The sequence below is a fragment of the Symphalangus syndactylus genome, chromosome 6 (genome assembly GCF_028878055.3).
Source record: "Symphalangus syndactylus isolate Jambi chromosome 6, NHGRI_mSymSyn1-v2.1_pri, whole genome shotgun sequence".
NCBI lineage: Eukaryota > Metazoa > Chordata > Mammalia > Primates > Hylobatidae > Symphalangus > Symphalangus syndactylus.
The window spans coordinates 96,530,262-96,546,651 of record NC_072428.2 but is presented as its reverse complement, the minus strand read 5'-3'; positions in this window follow the sequence as shown (position 1 = coordinate 96,546,651).

The following is a 16,390-nucleotide window of genomic DNA, read 5'->3' as shown; positions in this document are numbered from 1 at the left end:
ACCTTGCTGAGAGGAAAAAGAACTAAATAAATGGAGAGATATCCTGTGTTCATGGGATAGAGAACTGCTAAAATGCTGTTAAAAATGTTAATTTTTCCAAAATTGATTTATAGATACAATGCAATTCTAATAAAAATCCAAGCAGGCTTTTTTGTATATATTCATAGATTGATTATAAAATTTATACAGAAAGCCAATAGTTCTAGAATAGACAAGCAATTTTTAAAAAGAAGTGCAAAGTTGGAGGGCTCGCAAAACCTGATTTCAAGACTTAACTATGAAGCTACAGTAATGAAGACAGTGAGGCATTTGCTTAACAATAGACCAATAGTTCAATGGAGCAGAGTAGAAGGTCCAGAAATAGGCCCTTACATATATAGTCAATTAATTTTTGAGAAATGCGGCAAAGTAATTCAATGGAGAAGAAAGTATTTTCAACAAATTGTGCTGGAACAATTGGGCATCTATATGTCTAACTGTATCTCCATCATATTGATTTTATTCATAATTATCACAAACTGTAAACAATCTAAGTCTCAAATAGTAAATGGATAAACTATGAAATACTATTCTATAATAAAAAGGAATGAACTACTGATACAAGTAACAACATAATTGAATCCCAAATATATTATGGTTAAGTGAACAGAGCCAGACTCAAAAGGCTACTTGCTTTGTGACATTTTAGAAAAGGAAGAAAACAAATAGGTCAATGGTTACCATGGGCTGGTGGGTGGGGAAGGGGTTCACTATAAAAAGGCACAAGGAAATTTTAGGGGAAGATAGAGCCATTCTGTATCTTAATTGTGGTGATGGTTACACAACTGGATGCATGTGTCCAAATTCAGAACTATACACACACATTTAAGTGTCCATCAACAGATGAATGGATAAAGAAAATGTAATATATATGCACAATGGAATACTATTCAGCTATAAAAAGTAATGAGATCCTGTCATTTGCAACAAAATGGGTGGAATTGGAGGTCATTGTGTTAAGTGAAATAAGCCAGGCACAGAAAGACAAACTTCTCATGTTCTCACTCTTTTGTGGGAGCTAAAATTTAAAACAATTAAACTGGAGATAGATGGTAGAAGAATAGTTACCAGGGGCTATGAAGGGGAATAGGGAAGTGGGAGGAAGTGAGGATGGTTAATGGGAAGGGAATGTTGGTTACCAGAGTTTAGGAAGGGGAGTAGGGAAGTGGGATGGAAGTAAGGGTGGTTAATACAAAAGGATAGTTAGAAAGAATGAATAAGAATTAGTATTTGACAGCACAACAGAAAGACTATAGCCAATACTTAATTGTACATTGTAACATAACTAAAAGAGTATAATTGGATTGTTTTGTAACAAAAGAATAAATGCTTGAGGTGATGTATTCCCCATTTGCGCTGATGTGATTACTATGCATTTCATGTGTGTATCAAAATATCTCATGTACCCCATAAATATATACACCTACCATGTACCCACAGAAATTAAAAATTTAAAAAACAACTGTACATGAAAAGAATGAGTTGTACTGTATCTAAATTACATCTCAATACATTTAAAAAGAATTTAAGAAAGCGTTCTTTTAGTACTTTCATGATCTCAGCAACTACATGAGCACTGCACTTAAGCCCTTAATTAACTTTCACAATTCCTTTGAACTTGTTGGAGGTGTCCATTTGCTAATGATTAGTTTGTTCATACTCATTTGACTCTGATCTGCAAGGAGAAAATATGAAAAGTATTCTCTCCCTCTCATTCTTTTTCTTTCCTTCCCTCTGATTTCCTCTCTCCTTTTCATTGTCTCTCCCTCTTTCTTTACCAGTAAAAGTATACCTCTATATGTTGCTGGCAGTAAGGCATGGAGATGGATTTTTGTCAACTTTGACAAAGGCGCTTTTTGTGAACTAGATTCTATGTAGCTGCAAGGCCATATTGGCATTGAAAACTCTAGGATGAGCTTTAATTAATCAAGTGTCTGCTCCTGTTAGCCCCATAATGCATATGGAGATTTCCAGATCTTTCTTAGAATGCTGGCAAAGGCTGCCCTATTTCCTCTGGCAAGCCACTTCTTGAATCTCTATTATACAAAATGTGGAAATTGGAGGCAGCCCTGGGCATCGAGGATGTGGCTATGCAACTGCGATCTTGGGGGGCAGCGTTTGAAATCAGAAAAGCTTTATATTAGATGGATCAAGGAGGGAGCTAGGAGATTGATATCCTCAGAAGGTGTTACATGTTTCTCTTGGAATTGCAGTTGCTCAAATTTCTCTCTTTCTCAATTTTTTTTGGCAATGAACATTTTTAAACTTTTACAAAACTAGACAGAATAGTTTGGTTGACCCCTGTAACCATCACCCATATTCAAAAACTATCAATTTATGACTAACCTTGTTTCAACAATACCCTCAGTAACCCCTTGCCTTAGTCATTTTGAAGCAAATTCCAGACATATCATTTCTTCTGCAAGTATTTCACTATTTATCTCAAAAACATACATATTCTATTTTAAAAATAACTATAATTCTACCTTAGAAAGTAACAATAAATTTCTTGATATCATTAAATATTTTATTCAAATTTCTAATCTTTTATAAATGATTTTATTTTGTTATGTTTTGTTTGCATAAATGTGTTTAAAAACAGTTTGCTTGAATCAGGATCCAAACAAGTTCTACACATTTCAATTCAGTTTCTATCTCTTATGCCTTTTTAATTCTGTTTCCCCTCTATTTCTTTTTTAAAATAAACTTTATATTTTAGAATAGTTTTAGATCTATAGCAAAGAAAGTTAGTACAGTGATTTCTCATATACCCCATACACAGTTTCCCCACTATTAACATCTACGTTGGTATGGTGCATTTATTATAATGAATGAAGCAATATAAATACATTATTAACTGAAGTCCATACTTTATTCAGATTTCTTTGTTACTAACATCCTTTTTCTGTTCCAGGATCTCATCTAGGACACCACATTACATTTAGTCATCATGTCTCCTTCGGCTCCTCTTGCTTTGACAGTTTCTCAGAGTTTCTTTGTTTTTGATGAACTTAAAGGCTTTGAGAAGTACTGACCATGTATTTTGTAGAATGTCCCTAAATTGGGCTTTGTCTGATATTTTTCTCATGATTACAGTAGGGATAGGGGTTTTGGAGAGGAATCTTGCAGAGGTGAAGTGCCGTTCCTATCTGTATCAAGAATACATACTATTGACATGACTTATGGTTGACATTGGCCCTGTTCGTCTGAGGTAGTTTGGCAGGTTTCTCCACTGTAAAGTTACTCCTTTCTCACCTTCCCCATACTATAGTCTCTGGAAGGAAGTCACTCCGTGCAGCCCAAAATTTAGAGTGAAGAGTTATGAGACACCTCCTTGAGGGTGTAATATTTGCATAAGATATTTGGAATTCTTTTGCAGAGGAGATTTTTCTCTTCTCCCTCATTTATTTATTTATTCAATAGTTTATATATATGGGGACTCATGGATATTTATTCTTTGGGTTATAATCCACTGTTACTTTATTTTGTTGCTCAAATTATTGCTGATTGTATGCTAACTCATGTATATATACATATCAATATTTTCATATGTAATCATCTGTATCTATGTTAAGTTTAATATGAATTTATGCTACTATATCCAACTCTAATCAACTACCACCAAGATAATTTCAGCCTCCTCCCTTGCTTATCTCTAAATTTCCAATCTCAAATTTCTCAACAGTGAAAAACTTGGCTCCTACCATCCACCATCCAATTGCTTAATTGTCCAATTCCAGTATACATGCATGACAGTATCCGAATTGTTAACCCATGGCAATAACTTTATCAAGCAGAATACAGTGCTTATGTGCAATTCTTTTTGTTTTTAGTCTTACAGCCTCCATTTATTTCCAAAATTACTTAGGTAAGTTGGCACTTAAGTTAAACATACACCTATCATATGACCCATCCATTCCATTCCTAGCTACTTACCCAAAGGAAATGAAATCATATGTCCATACAAAGACTTACAAACAAGTGCTTATAGAGCCTTTATTTGTAGTAGCCCAAACCAAAAACAACCCAAAATGTCTATCTACAGGTGAATGGATAAGCAAATTTGATTTTTCCAAACAAATACTAATTAGCAACAAAAAGAAATGAGCTATTAATATGTGCAACAATATGGATGAATCTGAAAATTATTATGCTGTGTAAAAGAAGCCAGATACAAAAGAGCAAATACTGACAAAAAAGAGTACATACTGTATGAGTTCATTTATGTAAAATTTTAGGAAATGTAAATGATAATGACAGAAAGCTGATCAGTGATTTCCTGGGAATCAAGAGGTTTGGAGGAGTGGCAGGAGGGAGCAACTATAAAGACACAAACGTTGGAGGATGACGGATATGTTCACTCGCTTGATTGTAAGGATGTTTTCATGGATAAAATCATATGCAAAAGTTATCCAATTGCACGGTTTAAATATGTAGAGTTTATGTCCATTTTACCCCAATAAAAAAGTCTGTGCTTCCTATCCTTTACTGATTCACTCTAGAGCAGCTTCTCAAACTTTAATGTACACATGAAAAATGTACAATTCTCTCTCCCCTGAGAGCTGTGTTAAAATGCAGATTCTGATTGCTATGCCTAGGAAGTGACCTGAGATTCTGCATTTGTAACAAGCAACTAGATGGTGCCATTGCTGCTGGTCTGAGGGGTCACACTTTGAGTAGCAGGTGTGGTAGTTCATATACTTTATATATAAGAATCTCAGCTCCTCCACAAATAACATTCTAACTTTGGGAAATTTTCTTTCCCTCTTGAGCCTTTATTTACATAACGGATTTTTTTTCCAGTTTGTTCTTAAATTAGGAAATAATGCAAAGGAAGATCAATAATCAACCCCCCTTCAATAATCAAAGCATAAGAATACATAGTTCTCCATTTGCTTGGTAGATCTTCCTCCATCTATTTATTTTGAGACTATGTGTGTCTCTGCATGTGAGATGGGTTTCCTGAATACAGCAAACTGATGGGTCTTGACTCTTTATCCGATTTGCCAGTTTGTGTCTTTTAATTGCAGCATTTAGCCTATTTACATTTAAGGTTAATATTGTTATGTGTGAATTTGATCTTGTCATTAAGATGTTAGCTGGTTATTTTGCTCGTTAGTTGATGCAGTTTCTTCCTAGCCTCGATGGTCTTTACAATTTGGCATGTTTTTGCAGTGGCTTTTACCAGTTGTTCCTTTCCATGTTTAGTGCTTCCTTCAGGAGCTCTTGTAGAGCAGGCCTGGTGGTGACAAAATCTCTCAGCATTTGTTTGTCTATAAAGGATTTTATTTCTCCTTCACTTATGAAGCTTAGTTTGGCTGGATATGAAATTCTGGGTTGAAAATTCTTTTGTTTTAGAATGTTGAATATTGGCCTCCACTCTCTTCTGGCTTGTAGAGTTTCTGCTGAGAGATCAGCTGTTAGTCTGATGGGCTTCCCTTTGTGGGTAACCCGACCTTTCTCTCTGGCTGCCCTTAACATTTTTTCCTTCATTTCAACTTTGGTGAATCTGACAATTATGTGTCTTGGAGTTGCTCTTCTCGAGGAGTATCTTTGTGGTGTTCTCTGTATTTCCTGAATTTGAATGTTGGCCTGTCTTGCTAGGTTGGGGAAGTTCTCCTGGATAATATCCTGCAGAGTGTTTTCCAACTTGGTTCCATTCTCCCCGTCACTTTCAGGTACACCAATCAGATGTAGATTTGGTCTTTTCACATAGTTTCATATTTCTTGGAGGCTTTGTTCGTTTCTTTTTATTCTTTTTTCTCTAAACTTCTCTTCTCGCTTCATTTCATTCATTTGATCTTCAATCACTGATACCCTTTCTTCCAGCTAATCGAATCAGCTACGGAAGCTTGTGCATTCGTCACGTAGTTCTCGTGCCATGGTTTTCAGCTCCATCAGGTCATTTAAGGCCTTCTCTACATTGCTTATTCTAGTTATCCATTCTTCTAATCTTTTTTCAAGGTTTTTAACTTCTTTGCAATGGGTTCAAACTTCCTCCTTTTGCTCGGAGAAGTTTAATCATCTGAAGCCTTCTTCTCTCAATTCATCAAAGTTGTTCTCCATCCACCTTTGTTCCATTGCTGGTGAGGAGCTGCATTCCTTTGGAGGAGGAGAGGCACTCTGATTTTTAGAATTTTCAGTTTTTCTGCTCTGTTTTTTCCCCATCTTTGTGGTTTTATCTACCTTAGGTCTTTGATGATGGTGACGTACAGATGGGGTTTTGGTGTGGATGTCCTTTCTGTTTGTTAGTTTTCCTTCTAACAGTCAGGAACCTCAGCTGCAGGTCTGTTGGAGTTTGCTGAAGGTCCACTCCAGACCGTGTTTGCCTGGGTATCAGCAGCGGAGGCTTCAGAACAGCAAGTATTGCTGAACAGCAAATATTGCTCTCTGATCGTTCCTCTGGAAATTTCACATGCACCCAATACAGGAGCACCCAGATTCATAAAGCAAGTCCTGAGTGACCTACAAAGAGACTTAGACTCCCACAGAATAATAATGGGAGACTTTAACACCCCACTGTCAACATTAGACAGATCCACGAGACAGAAAGTTAACAAGGATATCCAGGACTTGAACTCAGCTCTGCAGCAAGCCGACCTAATAGACATCTACAGAACTCTCGACCCCAAATCAACAGTGTATACATTCTTCTCAGCACCACATCACACTTATTCCAAAATTGACCACATAGTTGGAAGTAAAGCACTCCTCACTAAATGTAAAAGAACAGAAATTATAACAAACTGTCTCTCAGACCACAGTGCAATCAAACTAGAACGCAAGATTAAGAAACTCACTCAAAACCGCTCAACTACATGGAAACCAAACAACCTCTCCTGAATGACTACTGGGTACATAACAAAATGAAGGCAGAAATAAAGATGTTCTTTGAAACCAATGAGAACAAAGACACAACATACCAGAATCTCTGGGACACATTTAAAGCAGTGTGTAGAGGGAAATTTATAGCACTAAATGCCCACAAGAGAAAGCAGGAAAGATCTAAAATTGACACCCTAACATCACAATTAAAACAACTAGAAAAGCAAGAGCAAACAAATTCAAAAGCTAGCAGAAGGCAAGAAATAACTAAGATCTGAGCAGAACTGAAGGAGATAGAGACAAAAAAAATCCTTCAAAAAATCAATGAATCCAGGAGCTGGTTTTTTGAAAAGATCAACAAAATTGATAGACCGCTAGCAAGACTAATAAAGAAGAAAAGAGAGTGGAAGAATCAAATAGATACAATAAAAAATGATAAAGGGGAGATCACCACCAATCCCACGGAAATACAAAGTATCATCAGAGAATACTATAAACACCTCTACGCAAATAAACTAGAAAATCTAGAAGAAATGGATAAATTCCTGGACACATACACCCTCCCAAGACTAAACCAGGAAGAAGTTGAATCCCTGAATAGACCAATAACAGGCTCTGAAATTGAGGCAATAGTTAATAGCTTACCAACAAAAAAAAGTCCAGGACCAGATGCATTCACAGCCAAATTCTACCAGAGGTACAAGGAGGAGCTGGTACCATTCCTTCTGAAACTATTCCAATCAGCAGAAAAAGAGAGAATCCTCCCTAACTCATTTTACGAGGCCAGCATCATCCTGATACCAAAGCCTGACAGAGACACAACAAAAAAAGAGAATTTTAGACCGATATCCCTGATGAACATTGATGCAAAAATCCTCAGTAAAATACTGGCAAACCGAATCCAGCAGCACATCAAAAAGCTTATCCACCATGATCAAGTGGGCTTCATCCCTGGGATGCAAGGCTGGTTCAACATATGCAAATCAATAAATATAATCCATCATATAAACAGAACCAAAGGCAAAAACCACACGATTATCCCAATAGATGCAGAAAAGGCCTTTGACAAAATTCAACAGCCCTTCATGCTAAAAACTCTCAATAAATTAGGTATTGATGGGACGTATCTCAAAATACTAAGAGCTATTTATGACAAACCCACAGCCAATATCATACTGAATGGGCAAAAACTGGAAGCATTCCCTTTGAAAACTGGCACAAGACAGGGATGTCCTCTCTCACCGCTCCTATTCAACATAGCATTGGAAGTTCTGGCCAGTGCAATCAGGCAAGAGAAAGAAATAAAGGGTATTCAATTAGGAAAAGAGGAAGTCAAATTGTGCCTATTTGCAGATGACATGACTGTATATCTAGGAAACCCCATCATCTCAGCCCAAAATCTCCTTAAGCTGATAAGCAACTTCAGCAAAGTCTCAGGATACAAAATCAATGTGCAAAAATCACAAGCATTCTTATACACCAATAACAGACAAGCAGAGAGCCAAACCATGAGTGAACTCCCATTCACAATTGCTTCAAAGAGAATAGAATACCTAGGAATCCAACTTACAAGGGATGTGAAGGACCTCTTCAAGGAGAACTACAAACCACTGCTCAATGAAATAAAACAGGATACAAACAAATGGAAGAACATTCCATGCTCATGGATAGGAAGAATCAATATCATGAAAATGGCCATACTGCCCAAGGTAATTTATAGATTCAATGCCATCCCCATCAAGCTACCAATGACTTTCTTCACAGAATTGGAAAAAACTTCTTTAAACTTCATATGGAACCAAAAAAGAGCCCACATTGCCAAGTCAATCCTAAGCCAAAAGAAGAAAGCTGGAGGTATCATGCTACCTGACTTCAAACTATACTACAAGGCTATAGTAACCAAAACAGCATGGTATTGGTACCAAAACAGAGATACAGATGAATGGAACATAACAGAGCCCTCAGAAATAATACCACACATCTACAACCATCTGATCTTTGACAAACCTGACAAAAAGAAGAAATGGGGAAAGGATTCCCTATTTAACAAATGGTTCTGGGAAAACTGGTTAGCCATATGTAGAAAGCTGAAACTGGATCCCTTCCTTACACCTTATACAGAAATTAATTCAAGATGGATTAAAGACTTACATGTTAGACCTAAAACCATAAAAACCCTAGAAGAAAACCTAGGCAATACTATTCAGGACATAGGCATGTGCAAGGACTTCACGTCTAAAACACTGAAAGCAATGGCAACAAAAGTCAAAATTGACAAATGGGATCTAATTAAACTAAAGAGCTTCTGCACAGCAAAAGGAACTACCAGCAGAGTCAACAGGCAACCTACAGAATGGGAGAAAATTTTTGCAATCTACTCGTCTGACAAAGGACTAATATCCAGAATCTACAAAGAACCCAAACAGATTTACAAGAAAAAAACAACCCCATCAACAAGTGGGCAAAGGATATGAACAGACATTTCTCAAAAGAAGACATTTATGCAGCCAACAGACACATGAAAAAATGCTCATCATCATTGGACACCAGAGAAATGCAAATCAAAACCACAATGAGATACCATCTCACGCCAGTTAGAATGGTGATCATTAAAAAGTCAGGAAACAACAGGTGCTGGAGAGGATGTGGAGAAACAGGAACACTTTTACACTGTTGGTGGAACTGTAAACTAGTTCAACCATTGTAGAAGACAGTGTGGTGATTCCTCAGGGATCTAGAACTAGAAATACCATTTGACCCAGCCATCCCAAGGATTATAAATCATGCTGCTATAAAGACACATGCACATGTATGTTTATTGTGGCACTATTCACAGTAGCAAAGACTTGGAACCAACCTAAATGTCCAACAATGATAGACTGGATTAAGAAAATGTGGCACATATACACCATGGAATACTATGCAGCCATAAAAAAGGATCAGTTCATGTCCTTTGTAGGGACATGAATGAAGCCAGAAACCATCATTCTCAGCAAACTATCGCAAGGACAGAAAACCAAATACCACGTGTTCTCACTCATAGGAGGGAATTGAACAATGAGAACACTTGGATACAGGAAGGGGAACATCACATACCAGGGCCTGTTGTGCGGTGGGGGGAATGGGGAGGACAGCATTAGGAGATATACCTAATGTAAGTGACGAGTTAATGGGTGCAACACAACAACATGGCACATGTATACATATGTAACAAACCTGCATGTTGTGCACATGTACCCCAGAACTTAAAGTATAATAAAAATATATATATATATAAAAGAATACACAGTTCACAGAAAAGCAGACACAAATGGAGTTTACATATGTGAAATAAGCCTTAACTTGATTCACAATAAGAGAAATGCATATAAAAGCTACAGGATATGTTTTGCACCCATCATATTGGCAAAGATCATTTTATGCACTGTGTTAATAACAGCATGAAGAAAAGCACTCTCCCACATTGGCGGTAGGAATATGAATTGGTACATCACCCATGGAAACCAACTGGCCATGTCAACAAAAGTTAAAATTTTTATACACTTTGAATCAGAAATTCCACTTCTGGAAGTTTGTACTACAACTGCAAGTACTAGTTCATATAGGAAGTGAAGCATTCATTGCAGTATTTTTATAATACTAAAATATTAGAAACATCATAAGTATTGCTAATTAAATTAATATGTGTAATATACAGAATCTATATAATACAGCCATTAAAAATGAGATACACTTTTATGGGAGGATCTCTAATATATACATGTATAAACACATATGATGAATACACATGTATTTATATAGAAAACCTTCGAAAGAATATATGAGAAACTGTTGAGTAGCTATTTGTCAGGAAGAAAACTCAATTCCTGGAGAATATGTTGGTGGGAACATTGTAAACCCTTTTTTTCCTTTAAAAAGGAATATATTTTTTTACTTTTTAACTTTGCAGTTTGAAACATTTTCAAACTTAGAAAAAAAGTTGCAAAAAATGTCACAGAACTTTTGTTTTTAATTTTAGAGATGGGGTCTTGCTATGTTGCCCAGGCTGGACTTGAACTCCTCAGCTCAAGCAGTCCTCCCACCTCAGTCTCTCAAGTATGACACTACAGGCACACACCACTGCACCTGGCTCAAAGAATTCTTATAGCTTCCTTTTCTAATGTTAACACCTTTCATAACCACACTATACTGAATTAACCTTAATAGTATTAACTATTTACAGACCTTCTTCAGATTTCTCCACTTGAATCACTAATGTCCTTTTCTGTTCCAGAATCAAGTTTTCATATCACTTTAGTATCCTCCCATCTAGGATAATTCCTCAGTTTTTCTTTGTTTTTCATAACCTTGACGAATACTATTTAGTTATTGTGTAGAATGTATTCAATTTGGGTTTGTCTGATGTTTTCTTCTGATGAAATTCAGGTTATATGTATTTGGCAAGAATACCACAAAAGCAGCATTGTATCTTCTCAGAGCATCGTACTGCGAGGTATGTGATGTCAATATGTATTGTTATTCGTGATCTTATCTTTGATCACATAGTTAAGGTACGGTTTCTCCCCTACAAAGTTATCACTTTCTCTCTTTCATGGGGATATACTTTGAGGCTATGCAAATATTTTTTTTCTCAGAATATTAACCCCAGTAATTTTAGGATCTATTGATGATTCTTGCCTACAATTAATAATGTGGTGTTTGTCAACTAGTAATTTCTATTTTCATCTTTCCTTCTACACTTATAAATTAGAATTCAACTGTGAGTGCTGAGCATGGTGGCTCACGCCTGTAATCCCAGCACTTTGGGAGGCCAAGGCGGGTGGATCACTTGAGGTCAGGAGTTCAAGACCAGCCTGGACAACATGATGAAACCCCATCTGTACCAAAAATACAAAAATCAGCTGGGCATAGTATCCCCATTTGCTTTATCCACTCGTTAGTTGATGGGCACTTGCTACTCAGGAGGCTGAGGCAGGAGAATTACCTGAGCCCAGGAGGCGGAACTTGTAATGAGCCAAGATCGTGCCACTGGACTGCACTCCAGCCTGCACTGCAGCCTGGGTGACAGAGCGAGACTCTGTCTCAAAAAAAAAAAAACAAACAAAAAAATTCAATTGTGAGAAAGAGATCTTCCTCCCCCCTTTAATTATTTATTCAATTATTTATATCAGTATGGATTCAGGGATAGTTATTTTATTCTGTTTGTTACAATCTCTTACTACTGACATTTATTTTGTTACCCAAATTATCTCATATTTGACCATTGGGAGCCCCTTGAATTTGGCCAGTGTATCATTTTGACATGTCCTTATCATATTTTGAATACTTCCTTACCTTGTTTTCTGGCACTACAAGGTATTCCAGGCTCATCTTCCCTACTCAGACCTGGAATTAGCTATTTCTCCAAGGATCATTGTTTCTTTTTATAGGAGAATGATGTTTAGAAACCAATATATGGTTACTGAATCTGCTAGTTGGTACTGGAGTGTCATTACTCCTAGTCCTTAGAACATAGATTAAGAATATAGATGCATACACACACACACACACACAGATTTGAGTTCATATTGATCCCAAGTTCAAATTGATATCTCTACTTCTAATCTCACAAGTTTATTCTCTTATTCCCCCTAGTCTTATTCCATTCTGTAACAGTGAGAAAATTGGCTTTTGTTACTCATACTATTTTATTTATTTGCTCAATCTTAGAATATTCAAAATAGCTTCAGAATTGCTAATCCAGGGTTCTGTGAAAAGCACTTACAGACTAGAATATATGTTTGTGTACAGTTCTTTTGTAATTTAGCTTTTTAAAATAACAGCCAAATACCATTTTCCAGAGTTACTTAAGTTAGTTCTTTTCTTTCCGACCTCTTTGTTTGATTATTTTATTCATTTGTAATTCAATTAGGTTTATTTATTGATGTATTTCATTTGGGATTTCCCCTACAATATTTTTTACTGTATTTTCATTTTGATTTTTATTGTTTATTGATTTTTTTATTGTTAGTATGTGAAACATTATTATGATTCTGAAAGTCAGAACTTGACAGAAAAGCATACTCAGATGTGGAACCCCTTTATCCCTTACACTGTATTGCCATTTCTTGTTTTTATCCACTTTGTTCCCATCTACCCTGTGTAGGTGACTAATCTTAGTTTCAAACGTATTCTTCCTGTATTGATTTTTGCATACCTGGGCAAATACATATATATGTTCTTACTTCTTCTGCTTTCTTACATAAATGGTAGCACACTAGTAAAACCAGTCTTTTCCACTTAGCAATGTATTCCAGCACTCTCTCCATATCAGATCATTGAGATCTCCTGTATTTACTTATACAGCTGCATGGTACTCCCTTGTGTGAATTTTTCTTAGTGTATTCCACTAATCTCCTATGTATGGGCATCTACGTTGTTTTCAATATTTTATAATTTAAAATAATGCTGAGATGAACAAACTTGTGCAAATGCATTTTTCTTCTCTTAGAAATGTATCTTCAGCATAGATTCCTAGAAGTGATATTTCTGGGTCAAAGGTAAGTGCATATGTAGTTTTGTTCGATCTTGCCATCTTCTCCTTCATATGGGCTCTACAATTTGCCATCCCAATGCATGAAAGTATCTGTTTCCCCACAGTCTCACCAAAAGCTCTTGTTCGTGCTTTTTAAATTTTCACAAATTTAATAGTTATGAAATGGTAACATTCAAAGGTAGCATTTTTTTAAAGGTGGTATTATAAATTGCATTTAACTAATAATGACAGAGTTTGAACGTCTTGTAATGTTTAAAGATATATTTATATCTGTTGAATTGTTTGTGTCTTTTGCCTATTTTTTAAACCGTTTTCCTCCTTTGTCCTTCAATGTTAAAGAGTTGTTTTAAAAATTTTTATTTCCATAGCTGTTGGAGTACAAGTGGTTTTTGTTACATGAATTAATTATATAGTGGTGAATTCTGAGATTTCAGTGCACCTGACACCCGAGTAGTGTACATTACACCTAATATGTAGTTTTTTTATCCCTAGCCCCTTTTCCACCATCCCACTTCTGAACCTCTAAACTCCATTATATCACTCTGTATTCCTTTGCATACTCATAGCTTAACTCCCACTAGTAAGTGAGAACATACAGTTTTTGGTTTTCCACTTCTGTGTTACTTCACTTAGAATAATGGCCTCCAGCTCCATCCAAGTTGCTGATAAAGACATTATTTCATTTCTTTTTATGGCTGAGTAGTATTCCGTGGTATATGTATATACCATATTTGCTTTATCCACTCATTAGTTGATGGGCACTTAGGCTGGTCCCACATCTTTGCAATTGTAAATTGTGCTGCTATAAACATTAGTGTGCAGGTGTTTTTTTCATATAATGATCTCTTTCCTTTGGGTGGATACCCAGTAGTGGAATTGCTGAATGGATTGGTAGATCTACTTTTAGCTTTTGTTAAAGAGTTTTTAAATACAAGTTGAACACCCCTAACCTGAAAATCCAAAATCTGAAATGTCTCAAAATTTGGAAACTTTTTGAGTGCCAACATGACCCCACAAGTAGAAAATTCCACACCTGACTTCGTTGATGGGTGCACAAAGTTACTAAAAATATTATATAAAATTACCTTCAGGCTATGCATAGAAAGAGTATATAAAGCATAAATAAATTTTGTATTTAGACTTGGGTTCCATTCCCAAGGTATCTCATTATGTATATGCAAATGTTCAAAAATCCAAAATATGAAACACTTCTGGTCCCAAGTGTTTTGGATAAGATTTACTCAAACTGTAATCAAAATGTTAGCCCTTTGCCTATGTTATATGCTACAAATTCTTCTATTTGCATTTTTTTAAATTTTTTGAGACAGAGTCTTGCTCTGTCGCCCAGGCTGGAGTGCAATGGTGCAATCTCGGCTCACTGCAACCTCTGCCTCCTGGGTTCAAGTGATTCTCCTGCCTTAGCCTCCCAAGTAGCTGGGATTACAGGCATGCACCACAATACCCGGCTAAGTTTGTATTTTTAGTAGAGATGAGGTTTCACCATGTTGGTCAGGCTGGTCTCACATTCCTGACCTCAGGTGATTCACCCACCTCAGCCTCCCGAAGTGCTGGGATTACAGGCATGAGCTGCCATGCCTAGCTTCCCTTTGCATTTTATACTACATGCATGTATTGCTTATTTTAAAAAATGTTAAGTGCATGTAGACACAAAATATTTATCTCCATGTTTTGTAGAAACTGGAAAAAAATGTGTCAGGTTTTAGGGTGGGAGTAATTTTACTTCAGTTTTCAGTGAACATCTCTGTCCTTGCAGTTTTCTACTTGCCCTTTCTCTTAGGAACCCTTAAGTCAAGGAGCAGACATGTGCCAACTAGGAGGCCTTGGTGGATGGCCAGGTCTAAACAACTGAAGGCCAACCCTGACTCTCACTCTGTCCTTGTATCCTGTGGTACATGCCCCTGTGCAGTGTCACCAGTTCCAGGAAATAAATAAGGAGTCACACACATGGCTCACTTTCCCGCCTCGTGGCACGCCCCATGATCCAGCAAACATTGCAGGGATGATGCTCCTGCAGACATGGCAGTTCCTTCCTTCTAAATATAAATGCAGAGATACTAAAAATACAGTGTTAAAGGTGAGTTTTGTTGGTTCCTGAAATGTCAGTACACCAAGTGTATAAACTTATTTCTCGGGGAGCCAAGAAGGAACAGGTGGCTATGTACTTATAACTGGGCTTTTGCAAATGCAAAGAGAAACTGTCAGAAGCTTGCTGGAGAGCAGTCATATCTTGATTTTTTTAAGTTGTGCTAAAAGCAGGACAGCAGGGAAATAGTTCTTCCATTGTCTAATAGATTTCTTTCAGGGTCCTTAAGCACATGTAGTCCATAGGAATGGAACTGAGGCTTCATGAGCCCACTGCAGCAAACCAGGGCTGAGAGAATGCAATGGTGAACTGGTCAATCATCGGCCAATGAGCAAAGCATGTGAACAGTGCAGAGTTCCTAGAATCACGAGTCAACCAAGAGAGATTTGTGCCTGGCATAGCACCTGGTCCATAGTATACCTTTAATATATGTATGATCAAATGAATAAAAAAGTACCCATACTGGGCTTGTATTGTTATGAAGGCTCTGAAGGGTGATGTTAAATGCTTAAGAGTTCAGATGAGAAAGGCAAGGCAGAAAGTGAAGGGCAGCAAGGCTCCTAAACTGATACTTGGATATTGGCAGAATTAGAAGTATGGCCAGTGTGACAGGACAGGATCTGCCAATATTCGACATCACAAGATGCAACAGGTGACAATAGCAGTTCATAATCCAAGCTTAGGTCACATCAAGACAAACCTGGAATTCAAGGTCCCACACTGTAAACAAAAGCTCTTGTTTGCCAACACCCATCCCAACTCCCTAGTGGAGAAGAAAGCACACTTAATACAGGCATGGCAGGTACTTGAGAACTCACGTTATATAACCACTTACCACACAGAAGCCATGTTATCTCCCAATACAAAGAATGTGGCTAGGTTACTTC